This window comes from Astatotilapia calliptera, chromosome 5 (genome assembly GCF_900246225.1).
Source record: "Astatotilapia calliptera chromosome 5, fAstCal1.2, whole genome shotgun sequence".
Taxonomy (NCBI): Eukaryota; Metazoa; Chordata; class Actinopteri; order Cichliformes; family Cichlidae; genus Astatotilapia; species Astatotilapia calliptera.
The window spans coordinates 31205031-31219777 of NC_039306.1; the positions used below are offsets into that span (position 1 = coordinate 31205031).

Consider the following 14747-nt stretch of genomic DNA (forward strand, 5'->3'; position numbering starts at 1 on the left):
TTGCCATTGAAAACTGAGAGGATGTCTGGTGAGAAGCTCATTTAGCTGGTGACAAATGACAGCACTTTGTCTTCCTGACAAGATCCCTCCTTCATCAAATGTCCAACTTCACATGGAAATAGGAAATCACACATTATCACACTGACAAACAATTACAACCATGTCATTAGCAGCAACCCTGGGCCTGGGACCATTAACAAAATACAATGTTGCACACCACGCTAACCATCAGAAGGAACACAGGATGTAGATGAAAATCACTGATAAATCAATCATGACACAAACAACCTGATGCTTATAGTTTGGGAGCTATAAATGGAGGGAATGAGGGGTGATTACAGTCGTGTGTGCCAGCTAAATAAATCACAAAAAAATTAATAAATAAAAAAGCTCAAGCAATCAAAAGTTCTGAATAAAGATTTACGTCTTTGCTGATGACAGAACAGTGCTTGCTTTATATTAAAAGTCAACACTTTAAAGGAGTTTCACTCTACGTGACTTAATCAGATATGGAGCATTAGTATCTTTTTTAATACATCTCCCAGTGTCAGGCAGCAAATGAAAAAAGCTAGCCTCTGTAAATATGACTGCTTACTTCTAACACAAACATTGTTGACACCTAATGTAATTTCAGCGGGACATCCAGCTGAAAGCACACCGGGGTAATATAATGCTCTTAATGAGAATTCCTTCCAGCTTGAGACCTTGGCGAGATAGCCATAATGCATGGCTTCTCTTTTTAATAAAATAATTGTTACAGTTATTAAAGATGAATCTCATCACAGCCGAGATGACAAAATAATTCATTACCAAAACCAAGGCTTTAAATAGCTGCAAATTATGGAGCCCTACCCCCAACCCCTGGAAAATACACTTCTAGATAAATGGCTTCGTTATTTCATATAAATATTAGATATACAGCATTCTGCCCTTGAAAGGAAAAAAATATTGCAACTGTCCATTAAATAAGTTTGCATACACACAATGCACCATGGGCAACGCGTCAATAACTATTCAAAAATACATAAAGAAATAAACAGTTTTCCAAACCTGTAGAAACCACAAAAAAACCCTACTCTGTTTTTTTTAATCAAACCGTGCATTTGTTTTATAAATTAATTGCATCTAAATCAATTCTGTTAAGCAGAATGACTGAGTTAGACTGTGTTTTTTTACTGTTACTACAATAATGACCACAATTGTAATGTTATGTATATATTTTCTCTCAAAATTTCAAATGAAAACACAAATGTAGATAAATCTAAATTACACTTGTCCTCAAAAATTACATAGAAGCATTCTTAAAAAAAAGAAAAAAAAGAAAAACCAGACACATGCACACAACACTGATCGGCTACTGCCTACATGACGTTGCACGTATTCCAGTTTGGCTTCTTTTGGAACATCCTATGTTTTTCCTTATAGCACCTCCATGTGTGAAACAGAGAGTGTTGGAAGATATTTGTATTAACTTTCACCAATCCATCCCACCTCCACCCCTTCCTGTTCACAGCTCGCTTCTAGTTTTATTTATGTATTCAAAAGAGATAATTTACAGTGATGGCATGGAAACTTCCCAGCATGCCTTTTAACCTGTCGTTTTTCACTCTCTCTGCAGCAGGATGTCCAGAGGAAATGCTTTATTAAGATCCTGCCGACATGAAGAGCTGCTGTGACTTACTGGTGCATTACTGTCTAAAAGGCAAAGTTATTTAGACCAATAAAAGGCTAATATATTGTTGGAGTGGAATTACACAGAAGTTATCTCTGCCTTAATAACATCACCGCAACCCCTGATGTTGTTTAGATCAATAAAGCCCATTAAAGTACAGACCTCCAGCGCAGATAAGGCTGCACTGCCACAGCAAAATACAGCTTGCTAGCATCTGAGAGATCAGAGGTCTTTCTCTGGCACACAAAAAGTGGTCAAAATGAGAAAAAGACACTTCAACTTAATACCATAAAAACCTTAAATTCAATGAAGTTCACCGTCTGCCTCCTGGAGCCTCCTGGCCTACACATAAACAAGTAGGAAGATGCTAATGGATTTCAGATATTGGTCAGACAAAGTAAAGAAAAGCCAGAAGATGTCAAAGCAAAGGTGAAACTGCGCTACACCCCACGGCTTCATCTCTGCACTGGGTTTCCTGTTAGGAAGAGGTGGGCTTTTAAGCAGCTCTCTTATTTCAACACTTCCAAAAAAAAAAAAGTCCTACTATAAACTCCCTCTTGACCTTCAACTTTGCCTTCGAACACAATTTCATAAAGGGGTGAATTTTCCTTCTTTTCCCGTCAGTGCAGCTGCTTATTCTCTGCACCGATGATGTCACTGTAAACTCTGATTCAAAGATTAAATGAATTTCACCCACGTAAGGCAAGGGGGGAAAAAGTGCATAAAAGTAGACAACAGCTGAAAAAACATGTCTAACTATGTCATCTAAGGGGCTCATTTTTAACAGTGTCCACCAGGTGATGCACTAAATCATGCTGCTGTCCATCAGCCCTAAAGACAGATGACCACAGCCTGACCACTTGCTTGAGGCTCCGCCCCAAGCAAAGATGACAACACAGAAAGAAGAAAAGAACATCAGAGTGTATGTATAGCTGCGTATATGTGTGTGTATGTATGTGCACTTTCTCACTTTTGGGAGTGCAGACGGCATTCACGTGCACTTGTAAATTGCAGCACACAGAGATACCACAGGAAACCACAGGAAACGCTATCTCTATAAGCACGCGAAAAACAAACAAGACTTTTTTTTTCTTTCTTTTAAATACAAAATGTCCCCTATGGCTTATACAATGTCAATAGGAAGTTTACAGACACCGTGTGCTCAGATGTGGGGGGAACTACGCTGAAGACACAAACAATGTTTTAAAAAAAAAGAAAAGAAAAGAAAGAACAAAAAGACAATAGCAACAGTATTTTTGCAAATAAGTTTCTGTTGCTTCTCACAGACTCATCTCAATGTACACCTGGGAAGACTGCGCTGGACAGATGCTGTAATTCCAGTGCCGGATTAAAGTACTAAAACTCACCCAAAAATGTTTCCATCATCATTCTTTTACTCGTCTGTCATTCTCCAACACTCTGGCTCATGCTTTAACAGCTGTAGCCACTGCAGCCCAAGCATATATATATGGTTCATGTGTATTGTTACACAGCATTATCCTAGTACAGTAAATCACAGCTAATTTTAAACAGGACTTGTAATGTCTTTATTTATTTTCTAACAAATGTACACTGATGGTGTGGTGAATGTTCCTAGTAACCATGACCAGGTTTTCATGAAATCAGGTCAAAGAATTGAGCAATAACTGCAAACCACTGGTTTAAACTCACTTTCAGCTATTTTCTGCTCACTGACCTGTACGAAGCCAATGAGAGAATTAATATGGTTATCTCAGGGTAACCGATCAGATGAGAGTTTGCTTAAAAGAAAACTGGTGGGCTCCAAAATGATGAATAAGAAAATATTCTGAACTGTGAATCATGCAAAGCTACTTTCCATGAATCACAATCCAAGACTAAACAGCTAGAACTGGCAATGACGTTTAAGACATTTAATAAGGTTTAAGAAGTTGCAGCTTCCCTCAGTTTGATGGCCTGTAAGAGGTTGTACTCCACTTTGCTGATTTGAGAAACAGATTGCAATTATCAATGTGTCCACATGCATAAGTGACACATAAAAAATTGGGGGGGGGGGGGGGGGGGGAATGCAGCACAGAGATCTTCAGGAGGTCCAAAAAAACTATTTATCTAACATCTAAATACAAGAACCTTTAAAGGTCTTGAATTCAGGTAATTTCATTTAAATCATTTTAGGATTTTTACAGCCCCTGCAGACAGCTGTGACATAGAGACAGGACAGAACATCTGTCACAGTGAGGACTGTGAATAATAACTCCAAAAATGTATCAGCTATATGACAATGTGATATTACCGAAGAATAAATACACTGCAGACAAAAAAGGGAGAGAAGAAAGATGAGGTGGGAAGAGGACATACAAGAGAGAGCAAATCCTCTACCAGCAAGTGAAAGCATAAATAAAGTGTGGCACATCTTTTACCTTCTTCAATTATCTGCCTTTTGACATGCAAGCTGAGCACAGTGTAATTAACATCTCAGGAGATAATGGGGTCGCTACTCACTGATCAATCTCACACATATATTATCTGCCTTTTACCAATCCAAGCGCCTGTTATTCTAGGAAGGAAATATTCCAGAGCGGACTTTTTCCCCCCTTTTGGGTGGGGGCATTTAATAAAACTCTGGTAATAGGCCTAATGACTCATCCAATTGGACTCATCTTCCAAAACATCAATTAGTCTAAGACCCAACTATACACAGCATTGTGTATAGCAGTAAATAGAAAATCCAAACCAATTGAAGGAAGAGGTGACCAGGCTGTCATCATCTATTACATACACTGCCATAGATGAATAAAAACACTTTAAGACTGCTCCCTCTGCGTCTAGAGCAGTTACAAGTGTTGTTGCTGAGTCTGCCGACCCGATAAAAGCATTTAACAATACTATATGACTATTTGAACTTCCTAATGTTGCTAAAATACACTTTTTTAAAGAGGGAATGTTTGGTTTGTGAATGGAAATAAACTTTGCAGTATATTGCTATTGCAAATTCTTTTTACCCCCATAAATACAGATATTACAAAAGCACAGACAGAAAGTCCTAGACTTTCAGCCATTGCCTATTTATGTCAAGACTTTTAGATCAAATCACTTGTGCTGTAATGCATTAGTGAATTTTAATTCACTAATTTTAATTAATTCACAATTCTGCTCATTTTGAGCTGCATATTTTTTGTTCTTATTCTCTAGTAAAACAGTTTTTGTACACTTCAAAATAATCTTCATGTACCCCTCCCCCCAACTGTCATAAATAGCGGGTGGGTGGACCTGTAGTAATAGCCACAGTTGTACTTTGTTAGAAGACAATATCAAAAATATCCCCTCTACCTGACATCACACAGAGCCAAAAGTAAAAATAACAATAAAAAGCTTTCTGACACCAAACTTTTTTAGCTTTTTACTTGTGCCTACACTTACTTCACTGTGTGAAACCAATTTATCAAACACATGTAGAATACACGATAGCTCTAGCTACTGAGTCACATAACATTTAAAATGTATTTTCTGTCAATTGTACCTTGTTAATTTAAATAAATCCTCAACGTTCTGAAGTCATTGACACGAGACACCTAAAAAAGAACTATGTGGTAACTGGTTATCTTACATTACTCATCTGCCCTCCCACCAACAATGTCTGCTTTTCATGGTTATTCTAAATGTATCTTTCCCCCTCGACTGCCGCACTGTGGTTCTCCCTTAGGTTATTTGCCAGATGCCTTTGAAGAAACCTCAAATCAGTACTGAAATTTATGTTGTTGTATATGTGAGTCACATCCACATGCTGCTCCTGTCAGGTCAATAGCTACCTTCACAGATTTGAAGATGTGTCCCACGACAGAAATGACTAGCACACGGCTAACTAAAAGGGATAAAAGAAGCACAGAAAGCACTTGTTAACGCGCAGTACATTTGACTTCTGAGAGCACTGATGGAAGCAATGATTGAATTCACCAGCGAGGAGAAGCAATACTTCCTCTTTTAGAGACTGTGACGACAAACGTGTGTGTAGCAACTGTGTATCTGTAATGACAACTGCTGTTTAAATTGCATCACCCACAGATGTGTTAATCATCCTTTATATATTGGACAGTGGTGGCAAACCTCAAGACTGAGAATAATACTTGCTTTTGCTTTCTAATCCTACTTCTGATTTAATAAAAATTGTCTGTCGTTTTCATATTGATCTTTAACTACACTACAAGTAAAAGTAGATTCAGTCCATTCTTGTTGGTTTCAGCACTTGGTTGTTACAAATTCAATTTTGATAAATCTACAAGACTGACTACTAAACTTTACTTGTCAAAAACATTAAAAAAAAATAAAAAACAAATAGTCTGTGAAGGTCCAAAAAGGCATTCAAAAAGCTGTAAGTCTTGCCCAAAGAAGCGAATGTAAGACAATGGCTGCCGTTGCTGCAGGGAGCTGTACTTTAAGTATATTATTAACTCAACACTGCCTGGACATGTGGGGGCTGTTTTACAATTTAGGCTTTAACAGATGTGGATTTTATGTGGCAGGTTCTCCAGAGTTTAGATGCTGCTGTCCACACAGATGAGGCCGTAAGGCGGGTCATAAAACCTGCCTTTGAAACTTTGGACGGATTAATGCCGACATGACAGCTAGTGAGCAGAGATCAGAACGGCTCACCTTTTCAACACACTCACATGCTTACCATCTGATATCCTACCAGACGAAAGCCGAAGTTGGAATCTAATGAAAAAGCAAAAAAGGTGTGCCTGCAGCAGGTTCACTTTTATCTGACTAATCAACTAATAGTTTCAGGATATTTCCTCCTGGGTGGTATGAAAGGATGTTGCACACACTTGCATGTTTTAAAATGAGCAGTTTACTAAAATAGTGAATAGTGTATTATAGGGTGACAACAATGGTAATTGCACTTCAACCAGTGTACAGTGTAATTATTGGGATTTACACCCCCACCCCCACCCTTACCTGCCCACCCCTGCTTTACAAGGTAGAATTCCTGGAAGGGAACCTGACACACTCATTTCTTAAAACACACACTCTTTTAAATGTAAGCTTTTCTCACAGGCTCCGTTTTGTTCACTGCCTTTTTTTTTTTTAATTAGATTATGTAACACCTCAAGAAAATCTCTGTCACACAATACAATCTTAGTGCTTCACACACTCCTTTTTTTCAGTGACCCATGTTGACTTTGGTACCACCTCCTGGGTTAGGCAGGAAGACATGCTGAGTGAGCTCTCTGCTGGCTGGATCCAGACCCAGCCTCTTACACAATGCAGGCTGCCTGGCTTGCAGCAGGCCAGCCCCTCCTCTCCAATAACCCACTTCCCATTCTTGATCAAACCTGGGGATTGTAGTGTAAGGGTGGAGATGAGAAAGATGGGAGGAGGTGTGTGTCTGTGTGTGTGGTGGTGGTGGTGGAGAAGGGGGTGCACATCCTGCGTGAAACCGCATCCTGAACAAGCATCGCTGCATCTCACTGTAAATAAATACTCTCTCCTCCGCGCAGCTTCCGTCAACTGTCACCGCCTTGGCTCCCAATCACCTTCAAGTCCAAACAGGAAAGTGCAGGGAGGCGAGGGAGATGGCAGATATGAGCTTTAATTTGCTTCTCGCTGCACTTTAGCCCGGGTGCGCACTACTTCCTATACTCCTGCTCTGACCAGCTGCCCCGGCTTCGTTCCAGACCCTGAGTCCTTCCTGTCACCTTTCATTACCACATTATCCAGGAGGAGGCTCCCTGTGTAGCTGGGAAATCACCATTTGGTGGGACACCCACCCCCCGCCTCATTTATGTTGTATTGTGTGAGACATTCAAAGCCACGCGCAACATCCTCAGAGGAGTGCTGCTGCCTTGTTACCTGCTAATCCCCTGTGCATTATAACAGGAGATGCAACTGAACAACGGAGCATGACGAAGGTAACAACTGAGACATGACAAGCTCGCAGTCCATGAATCGCTGTGGATTTCGAGACTGGTGCAGTGTGCAAACATTCATTTTTTGATTAACTATTGAAGGTCTTTCTTGATACGATTACAAACCACCAGGCCTGTTACATAATCAAATATTTCTGATCGGGGACACAGCAGGAACAGGAACGCCCGATGAATTAAATGAACGACAGAAACTCACAGGATAGCAGCTCCCCTTACTGTTTATACGGTTGCCCGAAAGGTGGTCCTATTTCAAGAGCGAGAGCATCCAGGGCCGCAATCCTCCAGCACTTCTTGCATTGTTTTATTACACTTGAATGAGCTGAGCTGAAAATGGCATGCAGCTGCTGACTGCAGCGCATCAGTGTTTGGCCTGGGCTTAGCTTTGCCCACCGGGCTAGAAAAAAAATCACTCAGAAACTGATCTGTCAAAATAAGACTATATGCTACAGCCAGGATGCTTTTATCTCTATGAAAATGTAATAAAAATTGTACATTTAGAGGACACCAAACAGAGCATTAGGTATTTTAGAAAACTGCATCAAATTCTTTCAATGATAGAGTCTGCTGGAATTAAGATCAGGACATTTTCTTTAAATCTGAACCCAAGACCTCTACAGAAGCTTTAAAACAGCAGCAGTATTCAGTAAAAGCAGCTGACACTTCAACAGTAATGACAATGTTTGCCCAAAGGATGGAATGGTAGATTGCTTCTGTCCAAAACTATTAAAATAATGATCTAAGTGAAAAAGAATTAACAAATTAGGACTACGTTAATAAATCGGACGCTACGCAGCAGCACATGTTGCAACAGTAAGTCGTCACTGTTTAAAACAGCAATATTTTCCAACCAAATTGGCAGTTGAAGATAGGAGCTTCATGCAAACTCTTTCATGGGAATGTTTTACAAAAGAAAAAAATGCACAAAGCAGGCGGCAGTTATTAAGCCACATATTTACTGCCATCTGCGCGTAGTCTACTATTTTGCATCCGATCAGAAATCAGCTGAATGCGGTTAGGCATGCCACAAATATATTCAGCCTCTCCTTCTCCTCCGAATGTTGTGCATAGCTGTTACACTTGTGCTAAGCTGTGCCATCTTCAGCAGACAGTTATAGGCGCCTTCCTCTTTGCCTGAGGAGAAGGCTCACTGGCCAGACACATTACTTTAAAGGGCAGCATTTCAATGAACACGTCTCAACCTGCCCAGGGGGAGTGTGAGTGTCTGTGCGTTTGGGTGTGTTTATGTTTTATCCTTAGGACCCCCAATTGTTGTTCATTTGCTGTGCAAAGACAAAATAAGCACATAAAGGCCAAAATGTGCTCTTCCCTGGCCTTCACCCACATCACAGCACTTTTCCGCATAAGTGGCTAACCAGAGATAATTATACAATTAAAACAATTTTCCGCATCTATCTGTCAGTCTGATCTAATTCACCATTCGAATGACACTAATGGCGTAAGCCTCTTCTGTCTCCTTCTCCGAGCAAAGCCTTTTTCTCTTTATCGCAAAACACACCAAAGCCATCTGTAACAGAGGAAAACAGGAATGGCTCTCTCTGATGTTTAGCAGGATGTTAGCGAATAAAGTTAAGACCAGCAGCTTTTCAGCACGATCCATACGGCAGCAAGGAAACGGGACGGTTCATTTGATTGTTGGTGTAAATTAACCCTTGGTTGCAGGAATACAAAGAAACAGAGTGACTCTCATATTTTCTGAGACAACACTCCCTTCAACCAGCGCTGATATTAATAATTCATCATGACAAAATACATTACCAGAGAAAGCTGAACGTGAAAAGAAGAGTCAACTGTGACAGGAAACCAGTCACATTAAAGCTGGGCTCTGACACTCAGCAGCAGAACGTGAAAAAATAAACTGTAATCTTTCATTGTTCGAAGGAACAGGAAGATGAATTCCCATTTCAATAATCACATTATGTAGTTAATCGAGTGGCCGATCTGCAGGGAGGTATAGCCTTAGATTGTGCCTTTAGGACAGACCTACACAGGGTGTGAACAACAAGGGAGGATTTAGCCAAACCTTGACCTGGATATCCTGCATCTCGGTCCACCCTGTGAGGACAAGGAACACAGATATGAACTACTCCTACACAAGTTCAAGGGAAATGCTCACATGGTGCTGCTCTGTTCTTCTCAGCTAGCTCCACCAATACAATGGCAGCAGCGAGTTTTATGTTTATGAGCAGTCCTGATGGGGATATGCATATCCATTATCCATTAGATATGAGTCTGCCTGTAGTGGGGGTCTGGTATTAACCCACAAGCAAGTGCCCCATCAGCAGAGAGGAAAAAACTGCCTTTTATGGCAACGGATAGCAGACTCAAGCCATTGGCCACAAAGCCCACAAATGAGGCGTTAAGTGTAGTGGCAGGCCAGTAGAGAAAGAGGAGCAGAGAGATATGACCCTTTTCTCATCCATGCATGAATCTGCCCTCTGCCTCTCTTTCTCGCTCTGTGCCAGTCGTCTAAGAAAAGAACACATCCAACCATGCTTAACTACCCAACAACGCTCACGACTAAATAACAACTGTCACCTGCAGCAGTATTCACCACAACGCTGGTAATGTTACCGCCGTGTAACGTAATCTTTCTAATTGAATATTAATTTTTATACAATATTTGGAGAGATTCCTAACTGACATTTTCTGCAATTAATTGCCAGATAGAGGCAGGTCTAGTGCGGCAAAGTTAAAAAATACAACCTGACATGGAGATTGGGAAACAGAGTGCAGCGAAGGGGCCTGCTGGGATGGTTTCATCATCGTGCCTGACCCCCCCTGCTGCTGGGAATGGCAGGAGATGGGGGGAGCAGGAGGAGATAGACTCCTCTTCACAGTCAGAGATTTAATTGCACGCAGATTCCATTACCTCTGCACAAATGTCACATTCTCTTCTGATCAGGGGGCACGGCAGCCACTGGCAGTATGGCTGGCAAGCAGCCAGACTATAGTGCAGAAAGTGTTCAGCCAATCAGGGCTCCCGGGGCAGACAGAGGTGAGAAGAGGGATGGAAAGACTACTTCACACCAAAGATATTAAAAAACAAAGGAGAGTCACAAACAGAAAGCAGCAGATGGTGCAACGTTTAAACGGCGCGTGACGTGCTGCATTAACAGATATTAAACAATTTATTGATTTTAGACTGTTGTTATAATGGGGCACTAAAAACTTCTGGACATAACATTCACGAAAACAAAAAGTATGGATTTTTCTGGAAGAAGAAAAGGCTTTTTTTAAAATATATTAAAGCAGTCATTTGTGTTATTCTTTCAGACTAGCAGAGAAACAGCTAATTTTATTATCTCTAACAAAATGCAAACAATTCCCATTATCAAGTTCTGATGCTCAAGGACGTGTCATGTTTTGTCTGACCAGCAATCCAAAACCCAAAGATACAAAGATTTAAGCTACTTTCACAGAAGACTCTGAAAACCAGCAAATATTTAGGAAGCTGTGAATTTTTATGCTTTTATACTCTTTCTGAATTCATCCAAAAATCAGGTGTCAACTATTATTATTCAGTTAATCACCTCACTGTTTCAAGAAGATAATATAAGGACATTTTAAATGGTTGTAATGGCCAGAACAGCTAGAATTACAACTTCACCCTCAAAATGTTACCCAAATCATGGTTAAACTTTTGTATTATTATCCTTCATACTTGAATCGAACAATATCATATCATTGTTTTAAGAGTTTCCATTTAAAAGGTCTGAATTGGGACCTCCAGGAATAGGGGGTAGTGAAGTACCCCTGATTGACTGTCCTGATTCTCCATCTGGGAAAACAGCCACTTACAAGAGCAGCCTTTTTTAAACTGCTGGCAAAATCTGGACAAGTGGGGCAGCAGTTTAGAAGCCTGGGACCAGTCCTCACAGATGCAGAGCTGAAGTTTATTTATTTAAAATAATTGCAATAATGGTCACTAAAATTAGATATTTTCCCCAAAACAGTAAACTCTCTCCGGGACTATTTGTGTCTCTATTATTCACATCTGTGCTTAGTAGCCAGTGAAGCCTAACAGTGAAACTGCTAAAAAACTGACGATATTCTGTTGGGATGTGTTTCAAACAAATTATGGCTTGAAACACGTAAGCCGAAAAGTCACATCTTACAGTGCTTTGAAGACACTTCACAGACAAACAGCAGGCACATTACTGTATGCAGTAAGAGAAGAGTTATAGTGGGAGGACTGACACATACCCTGATCACTGGTGCAGGGTCGACTGGCACGCCATTCCTCCAATCAGACTTCAGCTTACGGTCTTGAAGGCAGGACCACGGGGGTTTCACACAGAGGACACAAACAGAGAGAGAGAGAGAGAAAAGGAAGGGGAAAGATACAAAGATTACAAACAGGAAGTGAAAGGTGGGGAAAGCCCCTACCCCGGTCCGCGAAGCCCACGCGTACAGAAATGACATAAGGAATGTCAAAAGTAAACGTGATGGTCTTCAGCCACAGGTATTTGTTAAGTTATGACACACTGATTCCTGTTGGCATCTCTTGGCCTATATGCATACCAAGTTATCTTCCTTTCATATCAGAACATGCACATAAGAAACTATGACAGGTACACAATGAAAAATATCAAAAGTGTTTGTATCTGTGGTTTATGTCTCACCCTAAACCAGTAAAGATGTTACAATATTCCCTTTGAGTATTTGCAATATCAACATAACAATACGCTGAATTGATTTTATACAGCGTGTACTTTATAATATGTAAATGTAAAAAAGAAAAACAGCAAAGAACATGACCAAATCGCACAACAAAATAAGCAAGGTGACACAAAAGGATAATTAAGGTTGTGTAATAGGCGTTAATCACCGTCGTGATATGACAAGAAAAATGCCACAACTCTGAGTGGTTTGATGAGTGTAAAACAGAAACATGAGTAACATATTTTATATTACTGTATAGTCTTTGACATAAATGTCACAGCACTTGTACATTCCAAAATAGCTTGTAACACGACACGCATGTAGTTTATTTAAAAACCTGTTTAGCTCAAAAGCATTCATCTGTAGCCAGATAAACAAGTGGAAAGAGGCTAATGACTTCCATATACAACTCAGATCATGCAAATGAGGCTGCATAACAGATTACATCTGGTTTTGTCCCTGTCACAGGAGTCACGGCTGCATGTGTGGCTTGTTGGCCCATGATATATGTGTGTACATGTTTGCTGTTTAATGTGGCTGTGTCTCTAGCAACACAGCAAAGCAGTGCAGCTCCCAGTTAATTGGCCTGCTCTATGAGAAAGTGTGTTAAAAACCAAATCTATAACTCTGTGTGTGGAGCGGTGTAGCTTTCCAACCAGACACAACAAACCACAGCCCAAACGTCCCAGCTCCTCATAATTCACCAGTATGGAATTCAACTAACCCCATTAGTGCGACTGCTGTTTCCACAGGCCGTCCACATTCCTGGGCCTACCATTGGCCCAAGATAAGACCCTTCTGATTACTCTGTTGCATGCCTGTCATTACTCACAAAAAAATGTTGATCCCAACAGACAGCCCCCCTCATGGATTGATGGCTCCTCTATTGTGTCCCCATGCCCTTCAATTGAAGCACTTGCTTTCAGACGGTCCCCTAACTTCAAGTTTGACGACAGAGGGCAGTCTGTGACTTCGGCCAAGGATTGCTGCCAAGTTTGCCACATCAAAAGTACAGCACTCAGACTTCATGAGAAGATCCAAATATGATGGGATTTACGCGCTGTATCACAAATAGACTGGGATTTCATGAGCTCTCAAGCGCTCTTATGATTTGATGTTTAAAAAACTATTTGGCCAATAGCTAATAATGATATTTTCCAGTCTTTTTATTTTGTATCTATTTAGTTATCTCTTTGTTCCTGGTAAACAAGGACATCTCCTTTTCGAGAAATAACATACTACTCGACCACAATATCCTAGTAATTTCTGGTTATTTATCTATATGCTAATACTAGTCGGCAGTGCCAAAACTGACCTAAATTCATAATCAGACTATATATCAGTGCATCCATATATCATACAAAAATATCAGAAATAGCTTTCTATGAATGTAACTGAGTAAGCAACTTTATGAGTAAACAACTAAAAGTTATATTTCATCCTCCTCTAGACGTACACTCAAGCTTGCTCTGTCACCCAGGACTATTTAAATCTTCCGACTGGGCAGAGGCCCATGTGTGAACATCACTGCTGCCTTGAATGTGTACTGTGTAAAGTCTGAAATTCAAGGGAAGGGTTCAGTAAGATACATTCAAAGTGAGATGGCTCTCTGGTTTAGTGTAACTTAAAATCAGCTAGAGTCAAGTCACCGACTGGGCCGCAGAGCAGAGACTGGGACACTGGCGGTGAATCGGATCAATGGCCTGACCCATTAAGTCACAGCACTCCCAGCACCTCATTTAATAAGAGGCGATCTTTGGGAACACCCCTAGCTGACCCATGCTACCGGGGACCATTACAAGAGAGTGGTGTTTCAGGACCAACGCCCACTTGACCCGGTAGCGTAAAGACACCGAGGAGATCCACATGATTTAAACTCCTCCCTAAGACGTGCTGACAAGGTTACAGGGTCAACACAGACATTAACAGGTCAGTGTGTGGCCCACTTGGGAACAATTACTCCCAGTCACAGCTAAGTGGACACTTGATTGAACACGACGGAGGCAGGACACACTTCCCACAGATAACAATCCCCAGAGCCATTTAGGATAAAAAGCCCTTGTGATACAGCCTTTATGGACAAAATTCATCTTCCTTTTCCCTTTTAAAAGAATGTGAGAGTGTGATAGAGAGCCATTCTCTGGAAGAGATGAGTCTCTCAAAGCATTACCATTTTCTAGCAATACTAATAGCTGCTTATGACAAAGAAACAATTACAAGGTGACTGGGATTAAAAGCTAAACAATGTTAAGTTTTCATTTTTCTTGCCACACTCAGAATGCCCAAATTTATAAGAGCAGCAAATGAGACCAAAAGTAAAAGGGCTTAAGATGCTGACATAGATTTACTATTTCCTGAAAAATATCTCTAATTAACTATGTGAGTGTGCAGTTTGTTATGATATTCAACCTTTAGCCCACTAAAAGTTTGACTCCTTTCTCACCACAAGCGACTAAAACTTTGCTTCAACTTTAGTTCAAACATCT

The 14747-nt window shown here is 40.6% G+C and overlaps 1 protein-coding gene across 6 annotated transcripts in view; it reads right to left on the reverse strand.

The window, feature by feature from the left end:
* foxp1b (forkhead box P1b) overlaps window positions 1-14747 on the reverse strand; it is a 147921-nt gene that overhangs the window by 117918 nt on the left and 15256 nt on the right. For 5 of the 6 annotated variants that reach the window (XM_026168893.1, XM_026168898.1, XM_026168892.1 and 2 more), the window contains exon 3: window positions 11803-11864. The exons of the other annotated variant lie outside the window; for it this stretch is intronic. The gene's annotated coding sequence lies outside the window, so the exon portion shown is untranslated. The remainder of the gene's footprint in view (window positions 1-11802; window positions 11865-14747) is intronic. 6 annotated transcript variants of the gene reach the window in all.